The 20,940-nt window shown below is 36.7% G+C and overlaps 1 long non-coding RNA gene across 1 annotated transcript; it reads left to right on the top strand.

Annotated features, from left to right (window-relative positions):
• The first annotated feature begins 1,484 nt into the window (after positions 1-1,484).
• On the top strand, positions 1,485-7,366 carry LOC129274797 (uncharacterized). The gene is made up of 3 exons (XR_010295429.1): positions 1,485-1,639; positions 4,360-4,488; positions 7,252-7,366. It is a non-coding gene; the product is annotated as an uncharacterized LOC129274797 (long non-coding RNA).
• Positions 7,367-20,940: the final 13,574 nt, after the last annotated feature.

Below are 20,940 nucleotides of genomic sequence, written 5' to 3' on the forward strand. Positions count from 1 at the left end.
TTTTAGACTGTTTCGAGCCATCTTGCAACACTTTGGACACTGATAGTTTAAAAACGAGCTCATGGACCTAAAATTTTTAATAATTTAACGTCTTCAGAATATATTCCTTTACAAATCCAGAGAGTATGAGGAAAATGACATGGATTTTGAATGTTTGGGAACAGAACTACAGAACCATTCGTATTTTAGACATTTTGGACGGTATTATCAGACTTTTGCACTTTTTCGGTGGATTTTGTGGCTGTTTCAAGCCAACTTGCAACAATTTAGACACTGATAGGTTAAATACGAGCACATGGACCCTATTTTTTTAATGTTTCAACGTCTTAATAAAGTCCCTACAAATCTAGAGAGTAGGATGAAAATGACATGGATTTTGAGTGTTGAGAGCAGAACTACGGAACCATTCGCATTTTAGACAGTGTTATTAGACTTTTGCCTGTTTTCGGTGCATTTTAGGCGATTTTCAAGCCAATTGGCAACAATTTGGACACTGATAGTTTAAAAATGAGCACATGGACCACATATTTATAACTTCCCTACACCTTCGCTATGCATTCCTCTACAATTTTGACGAATTTGATGAAAATGACATGGATTTTGAATGCAGCTTAAACTACTTTTTTTAATTTTTGAGTAAATTCACTTTTTTTAAAGATTTGTTTTTTGGAAGTTTATTCACCAGTCTTGTCAAATGAGGGTGCTTCTGACTCCAAATAGATATAGTTTTGCCAATTAAAAAATATTCTCCTACTTTGGTATCCAATTAGTTACATATCCTGAAAGTTTGATGCGATATTGATAGAATAAAGATGATTTAAACTCTTTTGGTGAATTTGTGAAGTCTAAGAGAGGCATAATTTTCAGGATTGCGCAACTTTCACATCATTCAAATACGGCAACTTTGAAGTCGAGTAGAAAAACAAGCACATGAACCTATATTATTTTTTCACTCACTCATTGACATTCCACCTACCTTCCTCCATCCGCATCCTTGCATAGAGGTCATTCTCAAAAGATCATTTTTCCCTCTGCCAGAACACTTGTCTACCAGAGTTGCTTCTTTCCAGATTCAATAAGCCTTCGGAACTCCCTCCCCCAAAACATGGTTAATTGTACCTCTCTTTCCACTCTTTAAACAAGAGGTACAAAACACCCAGCTCTGTTACTAACAGTGATTATTTTTACTTGCACGCTATAAGCAATTTTTTATTGGATGATGTACATATACACTTGCACACTGCACTTCACCAGTACAACAATACACCAGACGGTGGCCTGTACTATTTCCAGAAGAAGAAGAAGAATTTTCATTCATTTACCACTAACTATCCAATGAATGTCCATCTCTTTGTAGGTCCATGGTTCAACTTGGCCCTATTTACATGTATGTATCTGCTCTTCCAGTGGAGTATATATATTTTTTTTCATTCAAAGAAAATTGATGAGTCTTGTTTTATGTGTTGTACACCCCCTACAGGTGAAATTGATGCTTCCCGCTCATGCTAGTGCTTCAAATTGCCAATGGGTCTATGCCATTAATTACGGGGGTGGAATTGTGTCTGGTGACAATATAAAAATACAAGCCAGAATAAAGGATCAATGCTGTGCCATGATTACTACACAGGCTTCTACAAAGGTAGGTACATGTACTACATTATTGGGGGGGGGGGGGGGGTGAGCGTAGGGCCTGACACTGTATATTACATGTACATTTATTATGGAGGGGGGGGGGGACCGTACACCACATTCAAAGTTTCATACAAAACAAAGCTTCTTGATATGTAAATAGTCTTCTTCATCTAAACATGGGAAAGATTCTACATGAAACATGAAGTGTTACAAGTGTTTATGAATATATGGAGGATGTGAAATGAAAATATGGTTTACAATTACATGATAGCCTAAACTTTGCAACTTTGCATGAAAATTTAATTCTATCGGGGCACTCTCACATCAGGTGCAAAAGTACTGACAAAAAAATTGCTACTCTATAAAAATATCTTATCTAGCTCACTTTTTGTCTCACCCACCAGAGGTGGAGGCGAGACTTAGGGATCCAATTATCGTCTGTCGTCCGTTCGTCACAAACCTTGGGAACACATGACACATAACTCCTCAACCGTAAGTAACTTTTCAACCAAACTTGGATGGTAGATGGACTTGGGGGACCTGCATGTTATGCTGCAGTTGGCGGTCACATGGTAAGGTCAAAGGTCATTTTCAGGTCAACGTTAAAGTTTACATGCAAGACTCTTTTATGACACCTTACTCCGCAACTGTAAGTCACTTTTCAACCAAACTTGGATGGTAGATCTTCCCTCCCCACTGAGGAGGGAAGATGAGTGGATTGGCGCTGATTAGAGATTGGGAGACATGTGTCCTCTATGTTAACTTTGAGAAAGGGAACTTCCAAACACCAAGGTCCAATCTGGACTAGACTCTCATCTCATGAACCCACTGCTGAGATTAACATGAAAAAGTAAAAATGCTGCACTGAAAATTGGAATTCATGTTCTCTCATGCATAAAATTTCAATTCATGAAATTTGCTCAAACAACCAAAATTGATAGTGATTGATCATTAATTTATCACAACTTTGCAAGTTCCAAAGGATTCGCCTCTTGAAATCTAAAAGAAATTGGAAGGCTACAGTAATTCCGGCCCAGCCTTATTTTGTTACCCTTAGTTTCTTGAAGTGGGTAATGTTCACTCAAGCATGAATAGTTTCCCAACTTTTTGGTGTCATTTGAAAGTTGACTTTATTGGTTTTCCATATAAACAGTGCGTCCCAGAAAAAAACAAAACCGAGATTAAGCGATGATTTATCATAACTTAATCACAAATACAATAGACAAATGACCTACCAATGTAAAGCTTAGAATCTCCTCTTTCATCTGATATTACTTAGATTATTCCCCATTCACGCATGAGTGAGCAAAAACAATTTGAAGAAAGGATACCAAAAACTCATTTGGCGGGGCTATCTGAATTTCAAAAAGAAATCACATGCCTAAAAAGCTCTTTTTTTTATACCTTAATCACAAAAAATGGTCAAGAAGTAAAAAAATGTTCCCTCGAAACAGTGCTTGTATTTCCATAATTTCATTAAATAAACGTGTTTTAACCGGTTTCCCACAGAAGCTATCGCATGGTTAACACAAGACTTAATGCATGGCAGATCGTCAACAAAATGGAGTGTCAAGTGAGTTTGAACGCTAGCCTGTAGAACCTCTTCATTTTATGAAATTATTGAAATTCAAGCCTTATTTCAAATAACCAGAACATTGTTATTTCTTGACCATTTTCTGTAATTGAGGTATCAAATTAAAGAGCAGATCTATATGGAAATTTTTAAAATGTGGTTTTCTTTTTGAAACCCAGATACAGCCTGCCAAATGACTTTTTGGTATCCCCTCTTCAAATTGTTCTTCCTCACTCGTGCGTGAACGAGATATATTTCAGATGAAAGAGGAGATTCTAAGCTTTACAATGGTAGGTCATTTGTCTATTGTATTTTTGATTAAGTTATGATAAATCATTGATAAATCTCGGTTTCGTTTTTTGTGGGACGCACTGTATAGGTCTTTCCCTGAAAGTGATATATTTTTTGTTTGGCAGTCATTTCAAAAGTGTATGTTTTTTTAGGTGTACTATCTTGTGTGGGCAATTCATATCAGATTATCATGATTTTGTTATGAATACCAAAAAAAATTCAAATTATGCCACTGATACAAGAACAAAAAAGTGCCAAATTTTGTGTTGGAAAGGTAAAAAGAAAAAATGAAAAAAAAAACACTTTAGGCCTGCTACGCTTTATTACATAAGTAATCCAGTAAGTGTGGAGCGTTGTGGCTCAGTGGATTAGTCTTCTGACTTTGAAACAGTGGGTCGTGGGTTCGAATCCAAACCATGGCATAATTTCCTTCAAGAAATTTATCCACACTGCTGCACTCAACCCAGGTGAGGTGAATGGGTAACCGGTAGGAAGAAATTCCTTGAATGCTTTGAGCCTCTAGGCAGCCCAGCTAAATCCGGGGTTATAATAATAGCAGGGCCCGCTGGGAGAACAGTTTTCAGAACTGAAGTTGCTTCCCTGGGTATAGGCCTGCCTATCTTATCATTATTATTATTATAAGTAATGCATTATAAGAAAGCCAATAAAATCCTCTACAATTTTTTTTACTAGACATTTCCTTTCAAAATGTTTAGATAAAAGTTATAGTCCTCAACCACATACATGTAGAATGGTTCAATGCTAGCTGCTACAATAATGACCACACAAGGAGGGGGGGGGGGAGGGTTTACTGGTCAACACATGAAGAGTTTATACATGTACACTGTTTTTTGTCATACCAGGTTTATCATAGTGAAGATGAACAAGTGAGTGTACAGATTTTAGAAGGCATTGCAGAGAGTGGAAGCACACTAGCTGTATTACAAGATCCTGTCACATGCTTTGCTAAAGCTAGATACAAGCAGACACAGGTGAGTTTCTACATACATGTAAAAGATAAAGTTGGTTTAAATCATTAAATCAAATATGTTCAAAAATCCAACGTGTCTTCTAAAAAAGGAATATGGCTGAGCTCACAAATGGACATAGTTCATTTTATATCATTGTTAGGCTGCAAAAGTTAGATAAAAAGCGCACCTGATGTTCGGCTGATGAAGTTTGATAAAAAACGCACCTGATGTTCGGCTGATGAAGTTAGATAAAAAACGCACCTGATGTTCGGCTGATGAAGTTTGATAAAAAACGCACCCGATGTTCGGCTGATGAAGTTAGATAAAAAGCGCACCTGATGTTCGGCTGATGAAGTTTGATAAAAAACGCACCCGAGGTTCGGCTGATGAAGTTAGATAAAAAGCGCACCTGAGGTTCGGCTGATAAAGTTTGATAAAAAGAGCACCTGATGTTCGGCTGATGAAGTTTGATAAAAGGTGCACCTGATGTTAGGCTGCTCAAGAGGGATAAGAATCTCACTTGGTGGCATGCTTTTTCCAATACTTTACAGCCTTATTTACAATTATTGTTACATTTTCAAACAAGTTCTTGGTTCAATAATTGACATTTCTATACATTATGCATCAAAAAGTTAAGGATCTGTGACACTTGAATTCCTGAAATTTTGTTGATTTTTGTAAACTTTTATGGAAAGTCTACTTTTATTTTGGATCGGGTTAGTTGAAAATGAACGCCCACTGAAGAAAAATTGCTATTCCGTGACATTAATGATGGAATAGTGCACTATTCCATCATTGACGTCACAGATCATGACAAATGATTTAGATGTACATGTACTATGGTTTCAAGGGTCAGGAAATACTTTGGGACAAGTTACAAGGACAGTCAGTGGTCTAGTGTGCCTAAAAATCCAAAATGGCTTCCGAAAATGGGGTCTAAAATGACTGCAGTTACTTAAAGGTCAAGTCCATTACAGAAAAATGTTGATTTGAATAATAGACTAAAATCAAACTAACATAACTCTGAAAATTTCTTCAAAAATCGGATGTAAAATAAGAAAGTTATGACATTTTAAACTTTGCGCTTATTTTTCACAAAACAGTAATATGCACAATTATGTCCCTCAATCACTATTTCTTTTGTTTTCTATTGTTTGAATTATACAATATTTCCTTTTTTTAAAGATTTGACAATAAGGACCAACTTGAATGAACAATATATACAAGTACATGTAGTACTAAACAATGCTAATTCCACATGTTTATGGAGAAATTAATTGTTTTTTCACTTGACAATGAGCAGAAAATTAGAATATTAATGTAATAAATACAAAAGAAATAGTGAGTGGATGACGCCATCAGTCTCCTCAATTGCATACTGACTAGGATGTGCATACAACCGTTTTATGAAATTAGGCGAAACTTTAAAATGTCATAACTTTTTAATTGTCTCACCCACCAGAGGTAAAGGCGAGACTTAGGGATCCAAATGTCGTCTGTCCGTCCATCACACACACTATGACACATAACACCGCAACCGTAAGTCACTTTTCAACCAAACTTGGATGGTAGATGTGCTTAGGGGACCTCCATGTTATGCAGCAGTCAGAGGTCACATGTTTAGGTCAAAGGTCATTTTCAGGTCAACGTTTAAAGTTTACATGCAAGACTCTCGTATGACACATAACTCCGCAACCGTAAGTCACTTTTCACCCAAACTTGGGTTGATGATGTACTTAGGAGACCTGCATGTTATTGTGTTTGGAGGTCACATATGGTAAGGTCAAAGTACATTTTGAGTTCAACATTAACGTACGTGCAAGACTCTTGTGACAAATGTTATTCCATTCCATTTATTTCACAATATTGATACAATTCTGTTGCGTGCCCTCGCAAATCATGATATTTATGGTTATTTTCATAAGTTGGCGAGACACAAAATCGCTTATGCCTTGTTTTACATCCAATTTTGATGAAATTTTCAGTGTTATGCTTGTTGGATTTTTCTCTTATACAAATCAACCTTGGATGTTTTGACAAAATGAAAATACATGTATGACCATCCCTGTTGCTTGTCCCAAAGCATTATTTTACCCTTCACAGTGTAAACACCAAAATTATTTCTCAAAGTATGATATTGTACATTTATGAACTTTTAACGTTTTTGAATGACTAAAGTCTTTTTAGATGCCATTTTGAAAGCCCTCTTGGATTTTTAGACAAAATGGACAACTGCATATCATTGTCACCAGAGGTATTTTTGGATCCTTACTAACTAATACAAAAGTGTTGACACCAAAATCGTATCTCCAAGGTGGATTTCTATTATGAACTGTGACCATTTTTAAGTAACAGTCATTTTTAGACTCTATTTTTGAAAGCCATCTGTCTTTGTAACGTGGTTAAACCATGGTTTAGACACAAATATCGTATGGATATTGAACAAACTGTGTTGGGTTTTAAGTAGCAGAATTTTTATTGATGCCATTTTTTGAAGAAATTTGGGATTTTTGGACCAGACCACTGAATGTCCTTGTATTTGTCCCAAGGTACTACTTGACCCTTACCATTGAATAGGATCCAAATTAAAGCCACTGTTTAGAATATGGCAGCCATTTTTGACACCATCTTGAAAATAACCACTTTCCTGGATGCAGGTTTTGGTAGGTTTTTAGTATGGTATCCCTGAGGTCAAATGATACAGAAACAGTTGAAAACACTTTTTTTTGCAATTTGTTTGGGGGTCAACTTATATTGACCTGACTAATATTGGTGTTTTGACAGAGCTTTGATGTGAGTGAGGATAGTAACTTAATATTAATGGATTGGCTTACAGCAGGGAGAATCGCTAGAGGAGAATGCTGGAATTTTACAAGGTATTTACTACTTCGTAAAATAGCCTTAAAAACAGACAATGAAAGTCTCCTTCTATGCCGGCGGCCAGAAGGAGTTCGCAAGAACCCAGGGGTGTAAGAGTTCACATTTTTATCTGATTTCAGATTTTTTTGTTTTTATTTTCAGCTTAATTTCAGCTTATTTTTGGCTTTCCTCTGTGCAAAAAGTATGGGAGCTCTTTCTTTTTCAGACTTTTTCAACACTCGTCAGCTTTTTCAGATCTTTTTATTTGTGACCACTCACACCCCTGCAAGAACCCTAGCGTTATGTTAGTTGCTTTGCTTCAATTTACAGCTGTTACTAAGCCTAAATTGTTAATCTTGACAGCCAATCACAGCATGTCGTTTAGCATCCATTTTCTCTTTCGGTTCTATTACATATTGTTCGCTTTAGCGTTGTGGTCATTCATACAACTTTATTCCAATGAGAAAAGCTTCAGCATGGCTGTTTTTAAGGCTATTTTCCTATTTTGCGGTACTTAACACTTTTTTATGTTTAATTAATAGTTTGAGCTTCGGTTCTCTTTTGCCTTTGCTCTTGATAAAGGCAAGATGAATAGATTTTGATATTATTCTGGTGCCATTTTTAGTTTGTGTAATATTGTTTCATTTTTGTCTCACCTGCATAGCAGAGTGAGACTATAGGCGCCGCTTTTCCGACGGCGACGGCGACGGCGGCGGCGGCGGCGGTGGCGGCGGCGGCGACGGCGGCGTCAACACCAAATCTTAACCTGAGGTTAAGTTTTTGAAATGACAGCATAACTTAGAAAGTATATGGACCTAGTTCATGAAACTTGGCCATAAGGTTAATCAAGTATTACTGAACATCCTGCCTGAGTTTCATGTCACATGACCAAGGTCAAAGGTCATTTAGGGTCAATGAACTTAGACCATGTTGGGGGAATCAACATCAAAATCTTAACCTAAGGTTAAGTTTTTGAAATGTCATCATAACTTAGAAAATATATGGACCTAGTTCATGAAACTTATACATAAGGTTAATCAAGTATCACTGAATATCCTGCATGAGTTTCACATCACATGACCAAGGTCAAAGGTCATTTAGGGTCAATGAACTTTGGCCAAATTGGGGGTATCTGTTGAATTACCATCATAACTTTGAAAGTTTATGGATCTGATTCATGAAACTTGGACATAATAGTAATCAAGTATTACTGAACATCCTGTGCAAGTTTCAGGTCACATGATCAAGGTCAAAGGTCATTTAGGGTCAATGAACTTTGGCCAAATTGGGGTATTTGTTGAATTACAGCCATAAATTTGAAAGTGTGTTGGTCTAGTTCATAAAACTTGGACATAATAGTAATCAAGTATCACTGAACATCCTGTGCGAGTTTCAGGTCACATGATCAAGGTCAAAGGTCATGTAAGGTCAAAGAACTTTGGCCACGTTGGGGGTATTTGTTGAATTGCCATCATATCTCTATAAGTGTATTGGTCTAGTTCATAAAACGTGGAAATAAGAGTAACCAAGTATCACTGAACATCTTGTGCGAGTTATAGTAGTTTTCAAAATCAGCACTGCTGCTATATTGAATCGCGTGATGCAGGTGAGACGGCCAGAGGCATTCCACTTGTTTTAATACATGACAGTTTTTGTCATCTGATGCTAATGTTAGGTTAGGAAGGGGCCGGCAGGGTCCAGCTTTTCCAATAAGGGGGTCAGGAGATACTCTGTATTTTCATCCACATTTTACCCGATTGGTTGCTACATGAAGAAGCGGGGAGCAGGCATTCCAGCATACCAGAAGACTCCAGTGCAACAGGAACAAGGAAGCAAAGATATGGGCAAGTCCAAGAATTTGCGCGTTACATATGGGACATTTCAAAGGCTTTAATGACCTGAACAATAGTGTTAAATTACTCTGATTAGATTTGAATACCCTCATAATGGTAGATATCTAGGAGAAGAATAATCATGCAAAAAATAGTGACATATAACCTTGACCTTAATAGAGAGAAAAGATGTGCTGTACGTATTGGATGCAGAAACAAGACAACTTTTGAAACATTTTTTCAAGTTGAGAATTCTCTGAAAGTATTTCATTTGACAACTTGTAACTGAGTGTGATAAAAGTCACAACACTCCTGTGTATCTAAGGCAAGTTTCATTTCATAAGCCAAAACCCTCTAATTACAGACTCTAATTAAACAAATTAATGACATTTTACCTATGGGACAGTTATGTATGGACATTTTGTCAATATAGAGAATGTTCACAATTTTCCCCATAATTTTGAATATTAAAAAAATTAAAATCATGGAAATAACAAAAGAGTTTTTTTCTTTTTAAATGTTCTATTGAGACATATTTGATATGACTGAAAGGAAAATTAGCCATTTCAAGTAACATTTTTTTTCTTGTTTTTCATGGTTTCATGAATTCCATTTCACATTTTTTTCAATTCAATTGTTTTCATTTCTCAGTATTCATCACAAATCAGCCTTTAGAAACTAAAAAAGGGTAAAAAGTCACTTTTGACATTTGTCTTCCTCTATTCACTTTGTACACAAACCTCCCCATTGACATTGTATGTATATGTCCCATACGTAACATGTTGTCCCATCATAATTAACTTTTAATTGAAAAGTAAACTATAATTTTTGAAACTTTTTGTGGTATAACATCTTCATAATTACATGTAATAAATTAGACCTTCCCAGAGATGCAACAATACAAGTATTGTACATGTATTTTGAGAAATAACTTTTTTTTTAAATCCTCAAAATGTTACTTACAGTATGGGACATTCCATCCTTGGACAAGACCTACATAATTTGCATATTAATAGGAGTGGGCTATAAATGGGTGATTTTTGGTTTTACTGTGGGAACAGTTTTTTTGTGTTCCTTTTACCTTATCTCAACATGAAATGACAATATTTTTTGTCTCGGGTCCGAGAAAAAAGTGTGCCGGGCCAAAATCCAAAATGGCCGCCAAAACCCCCCAAAATCACAGTTTTGGCCACAACTTTTTTATTTGGTGGTCATTTTCTCTGGTTTTGGTGTCTATTCATATGTTTTTTGGGGCAGGCAATTTGTTTTTCCTATAATTAGTACTTTTAAACCATTATTTGTAGAGTTAAAAGGTAATTATACCTAAATTTTCCCATTTTTGTAACCTTTTTTCAGCCAAAAAGTGGGTTTTATCATCCTGGGGTTCTGGGATATTAGATGGTACGAGGTCAACAATAGCAAGCAGCTTCATGTAGCTATATTGCTTTTATTCCTCCACTTTGGGTTTTACGAATATTTGTGAAATATATCTTATCAAATAAAAGAAAATGTCATTTATCCATAGGGGCTATACGGTGTACAATGCACTGTATATACTACACTGCATATATCCGTGCATTGACCACCATGGCATATGACAAGGCCTGTATATAAACTATAGTATCATAGAAATGAGCTTCAAAGGTTTAGAATTAGATTGTGAATTTGATTCCTTGTCAGCTGATGTACATGGTGAAACCAGTAACGTAAATTAAACTTACATGTAAATATCACATACATGTATATATACGTACATCACATTTTTAGCCATATCTTCTTCATTTGGAGGCTTTTTTTAAAACCTGGTTCTGGTGTCTAACTGGCCTATGTTTATGGGGTCAGGTAACTACTAGTATCATGGTAACGCTGATCAACAGCCAATCAGAATAAAGGATTGCATGCAAGTTACCATTAAGTTAAGTTAACATACCGGGTAATGGTAAATTTTTATGCAACGGGGCCCAGAATAGCTACAGTGTAAATTACCTCTCTCCGCCCCCTGAATTAGCATATTTGACAAAACATATCTTCAATTTCTGAGACAAAACATATCTTCAATTTCTGAGGCATCTAATTCTAAACCTGAGGGCTCACTTCTATGACACTATAGTTTATACAAGCCTTGTTATCTGTCATGGTGGCCAATGCATTTATGCAGTGCAGTATGTATGTACAGTACATTGTACATATGTATACTGTATAGCCCCTATGGATAATTGACATTTTTTTTTAAATAAGATATATTTCACAAATATCCGTAAAACCCAAAGTGGAGGAATAAAAGCAATATAGCTATATGAAGCTGCTTGCTATTGTTGATCTCGTACCATCTAATATCCCAGAACCCCAGGATGATAAAACCTACTTTTTGGCTGAAAAAAGGCTACAAAAATGGGAAAATTTAGGTATAATTACCTTTTAACTCTACAAATAATGGTTTAAAAGTACTAATTATAGGAAAAACAAATTGCCTGCCCCAAAAAACATATGAATAGACACCAAAACCAGAGAAATTGACCACCAAATAAAAAAATTGTGGCCAAAACTGTGATTTTGGGGGGTTTTGGCGGCCATTTTGGATTTTGGCCCGGCACACTTTTTTCTCGGACCCGAGACAAAAAATATTGTCATTTCATGTTGAGATACATTACAAGGAATAAAAAAAAACTGTTGTCATATAGAAATTACAAAAAAAGTATTTTTGACCCATGTATAGCCCACTCCTAATATTAATAGATGGCAACACTTTTCCCCAAAAAAGTATTAAGATGTTTAATAAGGGGTCCTTGTCCCACCTGCTGAAAACTGCTTATCTAATAAAAGAGAGCCAATGGAGTAAATTAGAAAGTCAAAAGGGGCCTAAGCTTTCGATCCTAGCAGAATCTTCGTCGGAGGCAAAATGACAAACATATAAGGTGGAATATAAGGTGAAGTTTTTATAAGTGTCCCATACGTAATGCCCATTTTACCAATAATGCAAATTAGGTGCCCCAAATTAGCATACATTTGCATATCAAATTTTTCTTAATGGAATTTTACAATTCAACATTTGGGCTTTCTTACCCCACCAAATATAACTTCTAAAAATTTAAGATGAAATTTTGCCTTCCAGGGTGACCTTTTCTTGGACTTGCCCACATGTTAACCACCTCACCTTTCTCAAAGGCGCAGGGATTCAGGGGTTATCCATCTCGGATTGGTGATACATGCCCCCATCCATTCCAGACGAGCAGAGCAAGTTCTCAGACATGCTTCTCGGAGCTTCATCAGAGAGAGGATCATGTGCGTAACCAGCTCAGACAGCTTCAGTAGTGTTTCGAAACATCGGGAGAATACCTAAAATTCAAAGCTCTCGGACGACAACCGGGTTTACATCAGTAGTTTCATTGAACCTTCCACCCACTTTGTTTTCAAGACAACAGAGACCACACATATGAGGAAGTTTTAGAAACTGATCCATCCTTCCCATTTCACCAGATGCCAGCCTAGACACAACTGCCAGTCTACACACAACTTGCAGCAAAACAAAAATGTTAACCTCAGTCAACATCATTCACTATCAATGTCAGTTGACTATTAAGAGCACCAGCTGTTTCACTGGGACTTAATTTTGCTATGGCTCCCAGGCAATAACCAAAAAGGATTCATTCAGAAGATTTAACCTAGTATCAGACACTTTACCCAGTTTCAATCAGATACAGTTCACATCTTGATCTTGCAAGTACTGACATCGTTTAACCCACCTCGGCCAAACCTCACTAAAACTGAGAAGTCAGGCCTTGCTAGTTTCTGAGAAGAAAAATTTTCATATTCTCAAGGCAGACAAAGGTAATTCTACCGTGGTCATGGACAGACTGAATTATGAGACGAAAGTTCAAAACCTACTGAACTCGGGAACCTATAGGAAACTCCCTAAAGACCCCAGAACGATAAGCTTCTTTTACTCCAGAGAAAGGATGCCTTTACCAGACCACTTTACCCACAACTCCAGAGCTCATCGGGTCTGTGCCCCACCAAAGATTCATAAACCAGATACTCTGCTCACGTCTATTGTGTCAACCACAGGTTCTTTACATACATGTACATGTATACTGTCTCAACATTTTCTCGGCGGTCATCCGCACCATCGTATCACACCTGCGATGGTGCAAACCCATTTCAGAAAAAATCGGCTTGAAAGTTTACTATAAATTTCACACTTAGTAGCTCCCTAGCCTGACAACATATTCATTGCCAGAAAAATACATGGCTGGAAAGACTAAAAAAATTGCTTGACATTGGTAAAACCTATAATCAGAGAAAATATAAGAAAAGAGCTATATGCTTGTAATTTCGGTTTAGCAGTTTAGAATTCCCCTGTACAAAAATGCCTCAGGGATACAAAAACTCTGAAACGTTGCATCGCTTTTTCACGTGCAAAGTCAATGCAGTGCCGATACGACGGTTTGGCTGCCCGCGCATTTGCATATTAAGTGCGTGCAGCTGTTGTTTGCTGTTCTAGAGTACACATTTTCAATGGCATTTGTGCATTTTATCAACAATTTGTATGGCATCGCCATGAAAATACCCTCATTTCTCAGAAACTGAAAAAAATTGCTGCCTAGAAACTTAGTTATGAATAGAATAGGAAATGTTTTTATTTTCAGCAAAAATCTCAAAATCAATTTTTGGACCAAAAGTGACTTATACGACAGTTCGGATGAATGCCGACAATTTGACTGGCATCTTACAACTTCTTGTTGGTCAGGGTGTACCCCACGTAAGAAACTCTAAGCATTTCATTGAGCAGGTTTGTCAGATGACTGTCTCTAGCAATGAATATCAACTTTGATGTTGAGTCATTGTTCACTAGTGTGCTAGTCAAGGATGCATGCGGTATCAATCTTGAGAGATTGAAATTTGAAAGTTTCTCCTACAGAACACAGTTGTCTCATGACCCGCTTAAGATTTGCCTCAATTCCACATCCTTCAGATGGAGAGGTACATTCTACAATGATAATAATAATATTATGCAGCATTTATATAGCCCTTAATACAAATGTTTCTAAGCGCTGCATACTATTACCCCGGCTTTAGCAAGGCTACCCTGATCGGGCGCATCGAGCATTCAAGGAATTCCTTCCTACCTACTAGCAAATAGAGGTGGCTGCCATGCGGTCTCCCCTGTCCCCAGTGGTAGTCAACATGTTCATGGAACATTTCAAGGAGATGGCTATTTGTTCAGCAACTCACAAACCCAAGCTGTGGCTTACATGTAGATATATTACCAAACATGGAGCTGAGGACACTAACAATATCCTGAACTCTGACATGTGCGTATAAATTTTACCATGAAAATGAAGAATGACGGGGTTATAACCTCTTTCTTAATACCATGCAGGGGCATAACAGGGTCGGTTGCCAGGGGGGGGGGAGCAAGAGCCAAATTATCCCGGTCATGAACAGGCCGCGATGTAATGAGGCAAAACATTTGAGGGGGCCAGATATGGTGCATTGGGCAGTGTATATAAAAAATAAAAATGCGAGCGAGCAAAAAAAATTGACTTTTTTGTTGCAAAAATCCAATTTTGTGATAGATTTTTCACAAAACAATATAAGATTTCACCCTTCTCTCTTTCTTTTTATCTTTTTTTCTTGGTCTGTACGCCACTGTGAACAGGATTTTTAAAATTGTTCACGAGCATTATAGGCGAAACTATATGCAGCAGTAGCATTAGCGAGGGGAAAAAAAGAGGAGCACAGTATGGTGCGTGTGGCACAAAGTTTTTTTGATATAAGTCCCGAGCGAGCGAAGCGATCAAGAAAAAAATCACCTTTTCATTAGAATCTAACTTTGAGTCAGATTTTGACATGATATTCAGAAAATATTTGTATCATATCTTACACTTTTTCTTTGCTTTTCTTTCCTCCTTTTCTTTTTTGTTTTTGGATGTAAACTTTTGGGGGCAATGGCCCAAACCTTTCCATCTCTCAGAACCTTGTGATTCTAAAGCCATTTTAAACCTTACAGATGGCCGCTAGATGGCGCTAATTTTAATCGAATTGCTGGTATATAATAAAGTTTTTACACATCTCATTAATTTCATCAGCAGTCATCTGTTCACCGTCATATCTCACACACGAAGGTGCAAACCCATTTCAGAGAAAATTGACATAAAAGTTTACTATAATTTTCACGCTTAGTTCCCCAGCCTTACAACATATTCATTGCTAGAAAAATACATGGTTGGAAAGACCAACACAATTGCTTGACATTGGTATCCTTAAATATATTTTACTAAGGATCGGAGAAGATCGCAAAAGAGCTACATGCTTGTAATTTCGGTTTTAGGGGCCTAGATTTTCTCTGTACAAATGACAGCATAACTTAGAAAGTTTATGAACCTAGTTCATGAAACTTGGCCATAAGGTTAATCAAGTATTACTGAACATCCTGCCTGAGTTTCAGGTCACTTGACCAAGGTCAAAGGTCATTTAGGGTCAATGAACTTAGACCATGTTGGGGGAATCAACATCAAAATCTTAACCTAAGGTTAAGTTTTTGAAATATCATAACTTATAAAATATATGGACCTAGTTCATGAAACTTGGACATAAGGTTAATCAAGTATTACTGAACATCCTATTTGAGTTTCACGTCACATGACCAAGGTCAAAGGTTATTTAGGGTCAATGAACTTTGGCCAAATTGGGGGTATCTGTTGAATTACCATCATAACTTTGAAAGTTTATGAATTTGATTCATGAAACTTGGACATAGTAATCACGTATCACTGAACATCCTGTGTGTGAGTTTCAGGTCACATGACCAACGTCAAAGGTCAATGAACTTTGGCCATAATGGGGTATCTGTTGAATTACCATAACTTTGAGAGTTCATGGATCTGATTCATGAAACTTGGCCATAAGAGTAATCAAGTATCTTTGAACATCCCGTCCGAGTTTCAGGTCACATGACCAAGGTCAAAGGTCATTTAAGCTCAATGAACTTTGGCCATGTTGGGGTATTTGTTGAATTACCATCATATCTCTGTAAGTGTATTGGTCTAGTTCATAAAACGTGGACATAAGAGTAACCAAGTATCACTGAACATCTTGTGCGAGTTTCAGGTCACATGACCAAAGTCAAAGGTCATTTATGGTCATTGAACTTTGGCCATTTTAGAGGTAATTATTAGATTGCTGTCATATCACTTTCAAAGTGATATAGTGTATCACTGACTGACAAATTGAGGTCACATGATCAAGGTCAAATGTCAATGAACGTAGTATTGTATCATTATATGAATGGTGTTTTTTTGTGAATAATTATTTTATAGTAGATTTCAAAGTCAGCACTGCTGCTATATTGAATCACGTGATGCAGGTGAGACAGCCAGAGGCATTCCACTTGTTATTTTTGTTTTCCTCTTTCCCTTTTCCCCTTTTCCTCCTTTTCTTTACTGTCTTTCCCTTTCTTCCTTTTTTTTTCTTTTTCCTGTTTTTTGTTGTTGCCTGCATAGCAAAGCAGGACTATAGGCGCCGACGGCGGCCTCGGTGGTGGCGACGGCGGTGGTGGCGACGGCGGTGGTGGCATCAACATCAAATCTTAAACTAAGTTTAAGTTTTTGAAATGGCATTTATGGCACCTTGACAGTGTCACATGGATATACTCAAATAAAACTCAGCCAAACTTGTGCCATTCAACATCAAACTATTTACAATTTATTTCAGTGGAATTTAATTTGTTTACAAAATTAGAAATGTTTCTTTCCAATGAAGACCATGAGAAAACAAAATACATTGTAAGTTCTCAACAATATTGTTCCCACTTCAAATTAATCCTGTCTCGAGACACCCAAAATAAATATAATTCTTCACAACTACATAATCCTTTGATCGACCTATTTCAATGTTTAATTTTGCTATTTCCACTACGTCATATAAAAGATCTTTGTTTGTTTTTCCATATCACAATCTCTTCCATATCACAATCAGTACAGGATCCTGTACTGATCCACTCATAACCAACTAAATCACATTGAAATATAATATACTCAATATTCAGAATAACTTAGACACTAACCACATATCGATATATACATGTACATGTATATATAATTTCATTTTTACTTAACTCCGCATAATCCAGTTTACCTTTTTACAATCGAACATCATAACTTTAAATATAACATCAACTTCGTTTCTTGTATCATCAACGTCTTCCTAAAACTATTTTCTTATCTTTATTATCATCATTGTCTCGCCCACCAGAGGTGAAGGCGAGACTTAGGGATCCAAATATTGTCCGTCCGTCACAAACCTTATGACACATAACTCCACAACCGTAAGTCACTTTTCAACCATACTTGGATGGTAGATGGACTTGGGGGACCTGCATGTTATGCTGCAGTCTGAGGTCACATGGTAAGGTCAAAGGTCATTTTCAGGTCAACGTTAATGTTTACATGCAAGACTCTCTTATGACACCTAACTCCACAACCGTAAGTCACTTTTCAACCAAACTTGGATGGTTGATGGAATTGGGGGACCTGCATGCTATTGTGTTGGGAGGTCACATGGTATAGTCAAAGTTCATTTTGAGGTCAACATTAAAGTTTATGTGCAAGACTCTTGTGACAAGTGTTACTCTATCCCAGTCTTTTAACAATGAAGTTTTGATACAATTCTGTTGCTTGCCCTCGCAAATCACAATATTTCTGGGTTTTTTCAGAAGTGGGCGAGACACAAAATCGCTTTTGCCTTGTTTATCTGTCTCATCATTTAACTCATCTCAGAACAAACATCACCGTAGGATCCTATACTGATCCATCATGAAAAAAAAAATAAACTTCAATATTCAACATCAGTCAAGGACTAAAACAAAATGAACAATATCAATTTAAAACTCTTACTATATACAAAAAAATCAGTATCCAAATCGCTGAACTTTTTGTCCATCAGAAAATATATAAGTCTTTTCAGCGTTCATTGTTCTATCAAACATGTCTTCAATTCAACATCAAACAATCATATTGTATATGTCACCATAGCCGACCGTATGACTTGCGAACTTGGGTTCGGTTACTCTCGGTGACTAGCGGCGAATCTCGACGTCCTTCGGTGACTTTCGGCTACTCTCGGCTCCAGTGGCCATTAGTCTGCAGGGAAACATGTCCCACCTCTGTACCATCTATAAATTGAAATAAACCGATAACTTTTTTACAATGTATTCTTAAATCTAAAACAATATTTTCTTTTTTCACTTGCAAATATCTTATCAATATTCAATAACACAAACATCCAAATTCAAACTTCTCTGACTTTACTATCATGATTACAAACATTTATTCATTCCACTGTTCAAACATTTGATGACTACCTACTAGCATCAGCTTCAAAATATCTTTTCAGAATTATATAAGTTTATACCAATGTAGGAAAATACATGTTCATCTTTCACAAAACTTTCACAATATATCTGACATGTCATGTCATTTTTCTAAAAAAAAAAGAAAGTGAAAAGTCATTTTTTACACTAACCGATGACTTCAGCAAAACGGGCTTAAAATTGGTTTTAATGACCTGTATTCTTACCTCATGCAGGTAGTAAAGTTTAGCAGCTCAAATATCACGAAAAATATAGTTGCTCGGAAGTAAATTAAGCTTTTGACAGGTAAGTATACTGTAATAAATTCTCTTCTGGCTGGCTCGAGAAAAACTGCACAGATATGTGTGCTCACCAAAGTCTGGAAATGGTGTGTGTCAATAAGCTAATGGAAAGCTACTGAACACATAGTCTTGCCCAGAAAAATCCCAAGCAGCTGGTCAAAAAGATTGGATCCCTGCCTTGGACAAAAGGGGAACAAAAGGGACCTATTCAGGCATAACAGAGAAAGATCACTGCCCTGGAAAAACTATTTGAATTACCTATAGTCATCGATGGTAACCTGAATTAAAGAAGCACTGCTCATTAGAGAATAAAAAGATAAGATTCCTGTCTCTTTGCTCCTTTGGCTCAAGTACAGGGTTAAATTGTTTGGGCTAAAACAGAAAAATAAATAATTAAAATAAAATGCATTTTCAATGTGACAGACAGAGTATGCAGTGTGTCCCACAAATTTAAAAAACTCTTTAATAGACGGGTCAATATATGGTTTGACCCGGAATAAATTGCAACAAATGATTTTTCAACGGTATTTTGTACTATTTGACCTGAGGAATAACATACTAAAAATCTACCAAAATCCGCATCCGGGAAAGTGGTTATTTTCAAGATGGCGTCCAAGATGGCCGCCATTCACTAAAAATGGATATAACTCACTCATTATCCACCCTAGAATCCTATTTGGGTTCATATTCCATGGTCCAATGGGTAAAAGAATTTATTCATACAAATTAGAGTGAATATTAGCACTCCAGGGTACCAGGAAAATCCAAGATGTCGCCCAAAATTGCTGCCGTAGTCTAAAAAATCCACAATTCATCTATTACTTACTTAAGTGGCTTTAATTTGGTGTCCATCCGATTGTTTTAATGATGAAGTAGTACGTCAGACAAGTTACAAGGACAGCCAGTGGTCTGGTGTGTCCAAAAATTCAAGATGGCTTCCAAAAATTGAGTTTAAAATGGCTGTTAATCCTTAAAATGGACATAGCTCCTATCACATCCACCTGTTCAAAAATCCAAGATGGCTTCCAAAAATGGAGTAAAATATGCTGTTGTCACTTAAAAAAAAACCCAATATAGTTTGTTCAATATCCAGGAATATGATTTTTGTGCCTATACCATGGTTAAATTGGTCAAATAATAAATTGGGATAAGTTACAAGGACGATTGGTGGTCAAGTATGTCCAAAAGTCCACGGTGGCTTAAAAAATAGTATCATTTAGCTGCGATGGTATTTAAAAATGGACATAGTTCATGTTTTATTCGTCAAGGGGCAGCCGCCGGGCCCCAGGGCATATGATTTTGTTGCCTATATCATGGTTTCAAAAGGCAGAAAATTAGTTACAAGGACAGTCAGTGGTCCAGTATGTCGAAAATCTAAGAAAACTTCAAAAAATCGGAGTCTAAAATGACTGCAGTTACTTTAAAAATGGACATAGTTCATTTAAAATCCACCTAGGAGATATGATTTCGGTGTCCACACTATGGTTTCATGGTTAAAATAATACGTTTGGACTGGTTACATTGATATGCAGTTGTCCAGTTCGCCTAAAACACAAGAGGGTTTTTTAAAAAGGAATCTGAAACGACTTATATCATTCAATAGTGGTCAGAGTTCTACAATATTCATCTGCAAGAAATAATGTTGGTGTCCAAATTGTGGTATGAAGGGTCAAATAATACATTCAAACAAGTAACAAGGATGGTTAGTACTCCATTTTGTCAAATAATCCATGATGGATTCTAAAATTTCATCAAAATGGGTGCTGTTACCAACTCATGAAACAATATGATAACTTGTCCCCATGCATTTAAGTGTAGGCACCAAGATTATTTCTAACAGGTAGATATTTTATGTAACAGTAGTCACTTTAGAACCCATTTTTTAAGCCAACTTGGATTTTAAGGCAAAATGGATAGCTGCATATCATGGTAACCAGTCCCAAAGTATTGTTTGGCCCTTGAAACCCTAGTGTAGACACCAAAATAATATCCCCAAGGTGTATTCATAATGTTCTACGTCCACTTTTAAGTAACAGCAGTCATTTAAGACCCCCATTTTTAAAGCCATATTTGATTTTTGGACATACCTGACACCTGACTGTCCTTTCAACTTAACTCATTGAGTGCTTCG

This window comes from Lytechinus pictus, chromosome 13 (assembly GCF_037042905.1).
Source record: "Lytechinus pictus isolate F3 Inbred chromosome 13, Lp3.0, whole genome shotgun sequence".
NCBI lineage: Eukaryota > Metazoa > Echinodermata > Echinoidea > Temnopleuroida > Toxopneustidae > Lytechinus > Lytechinus pictus.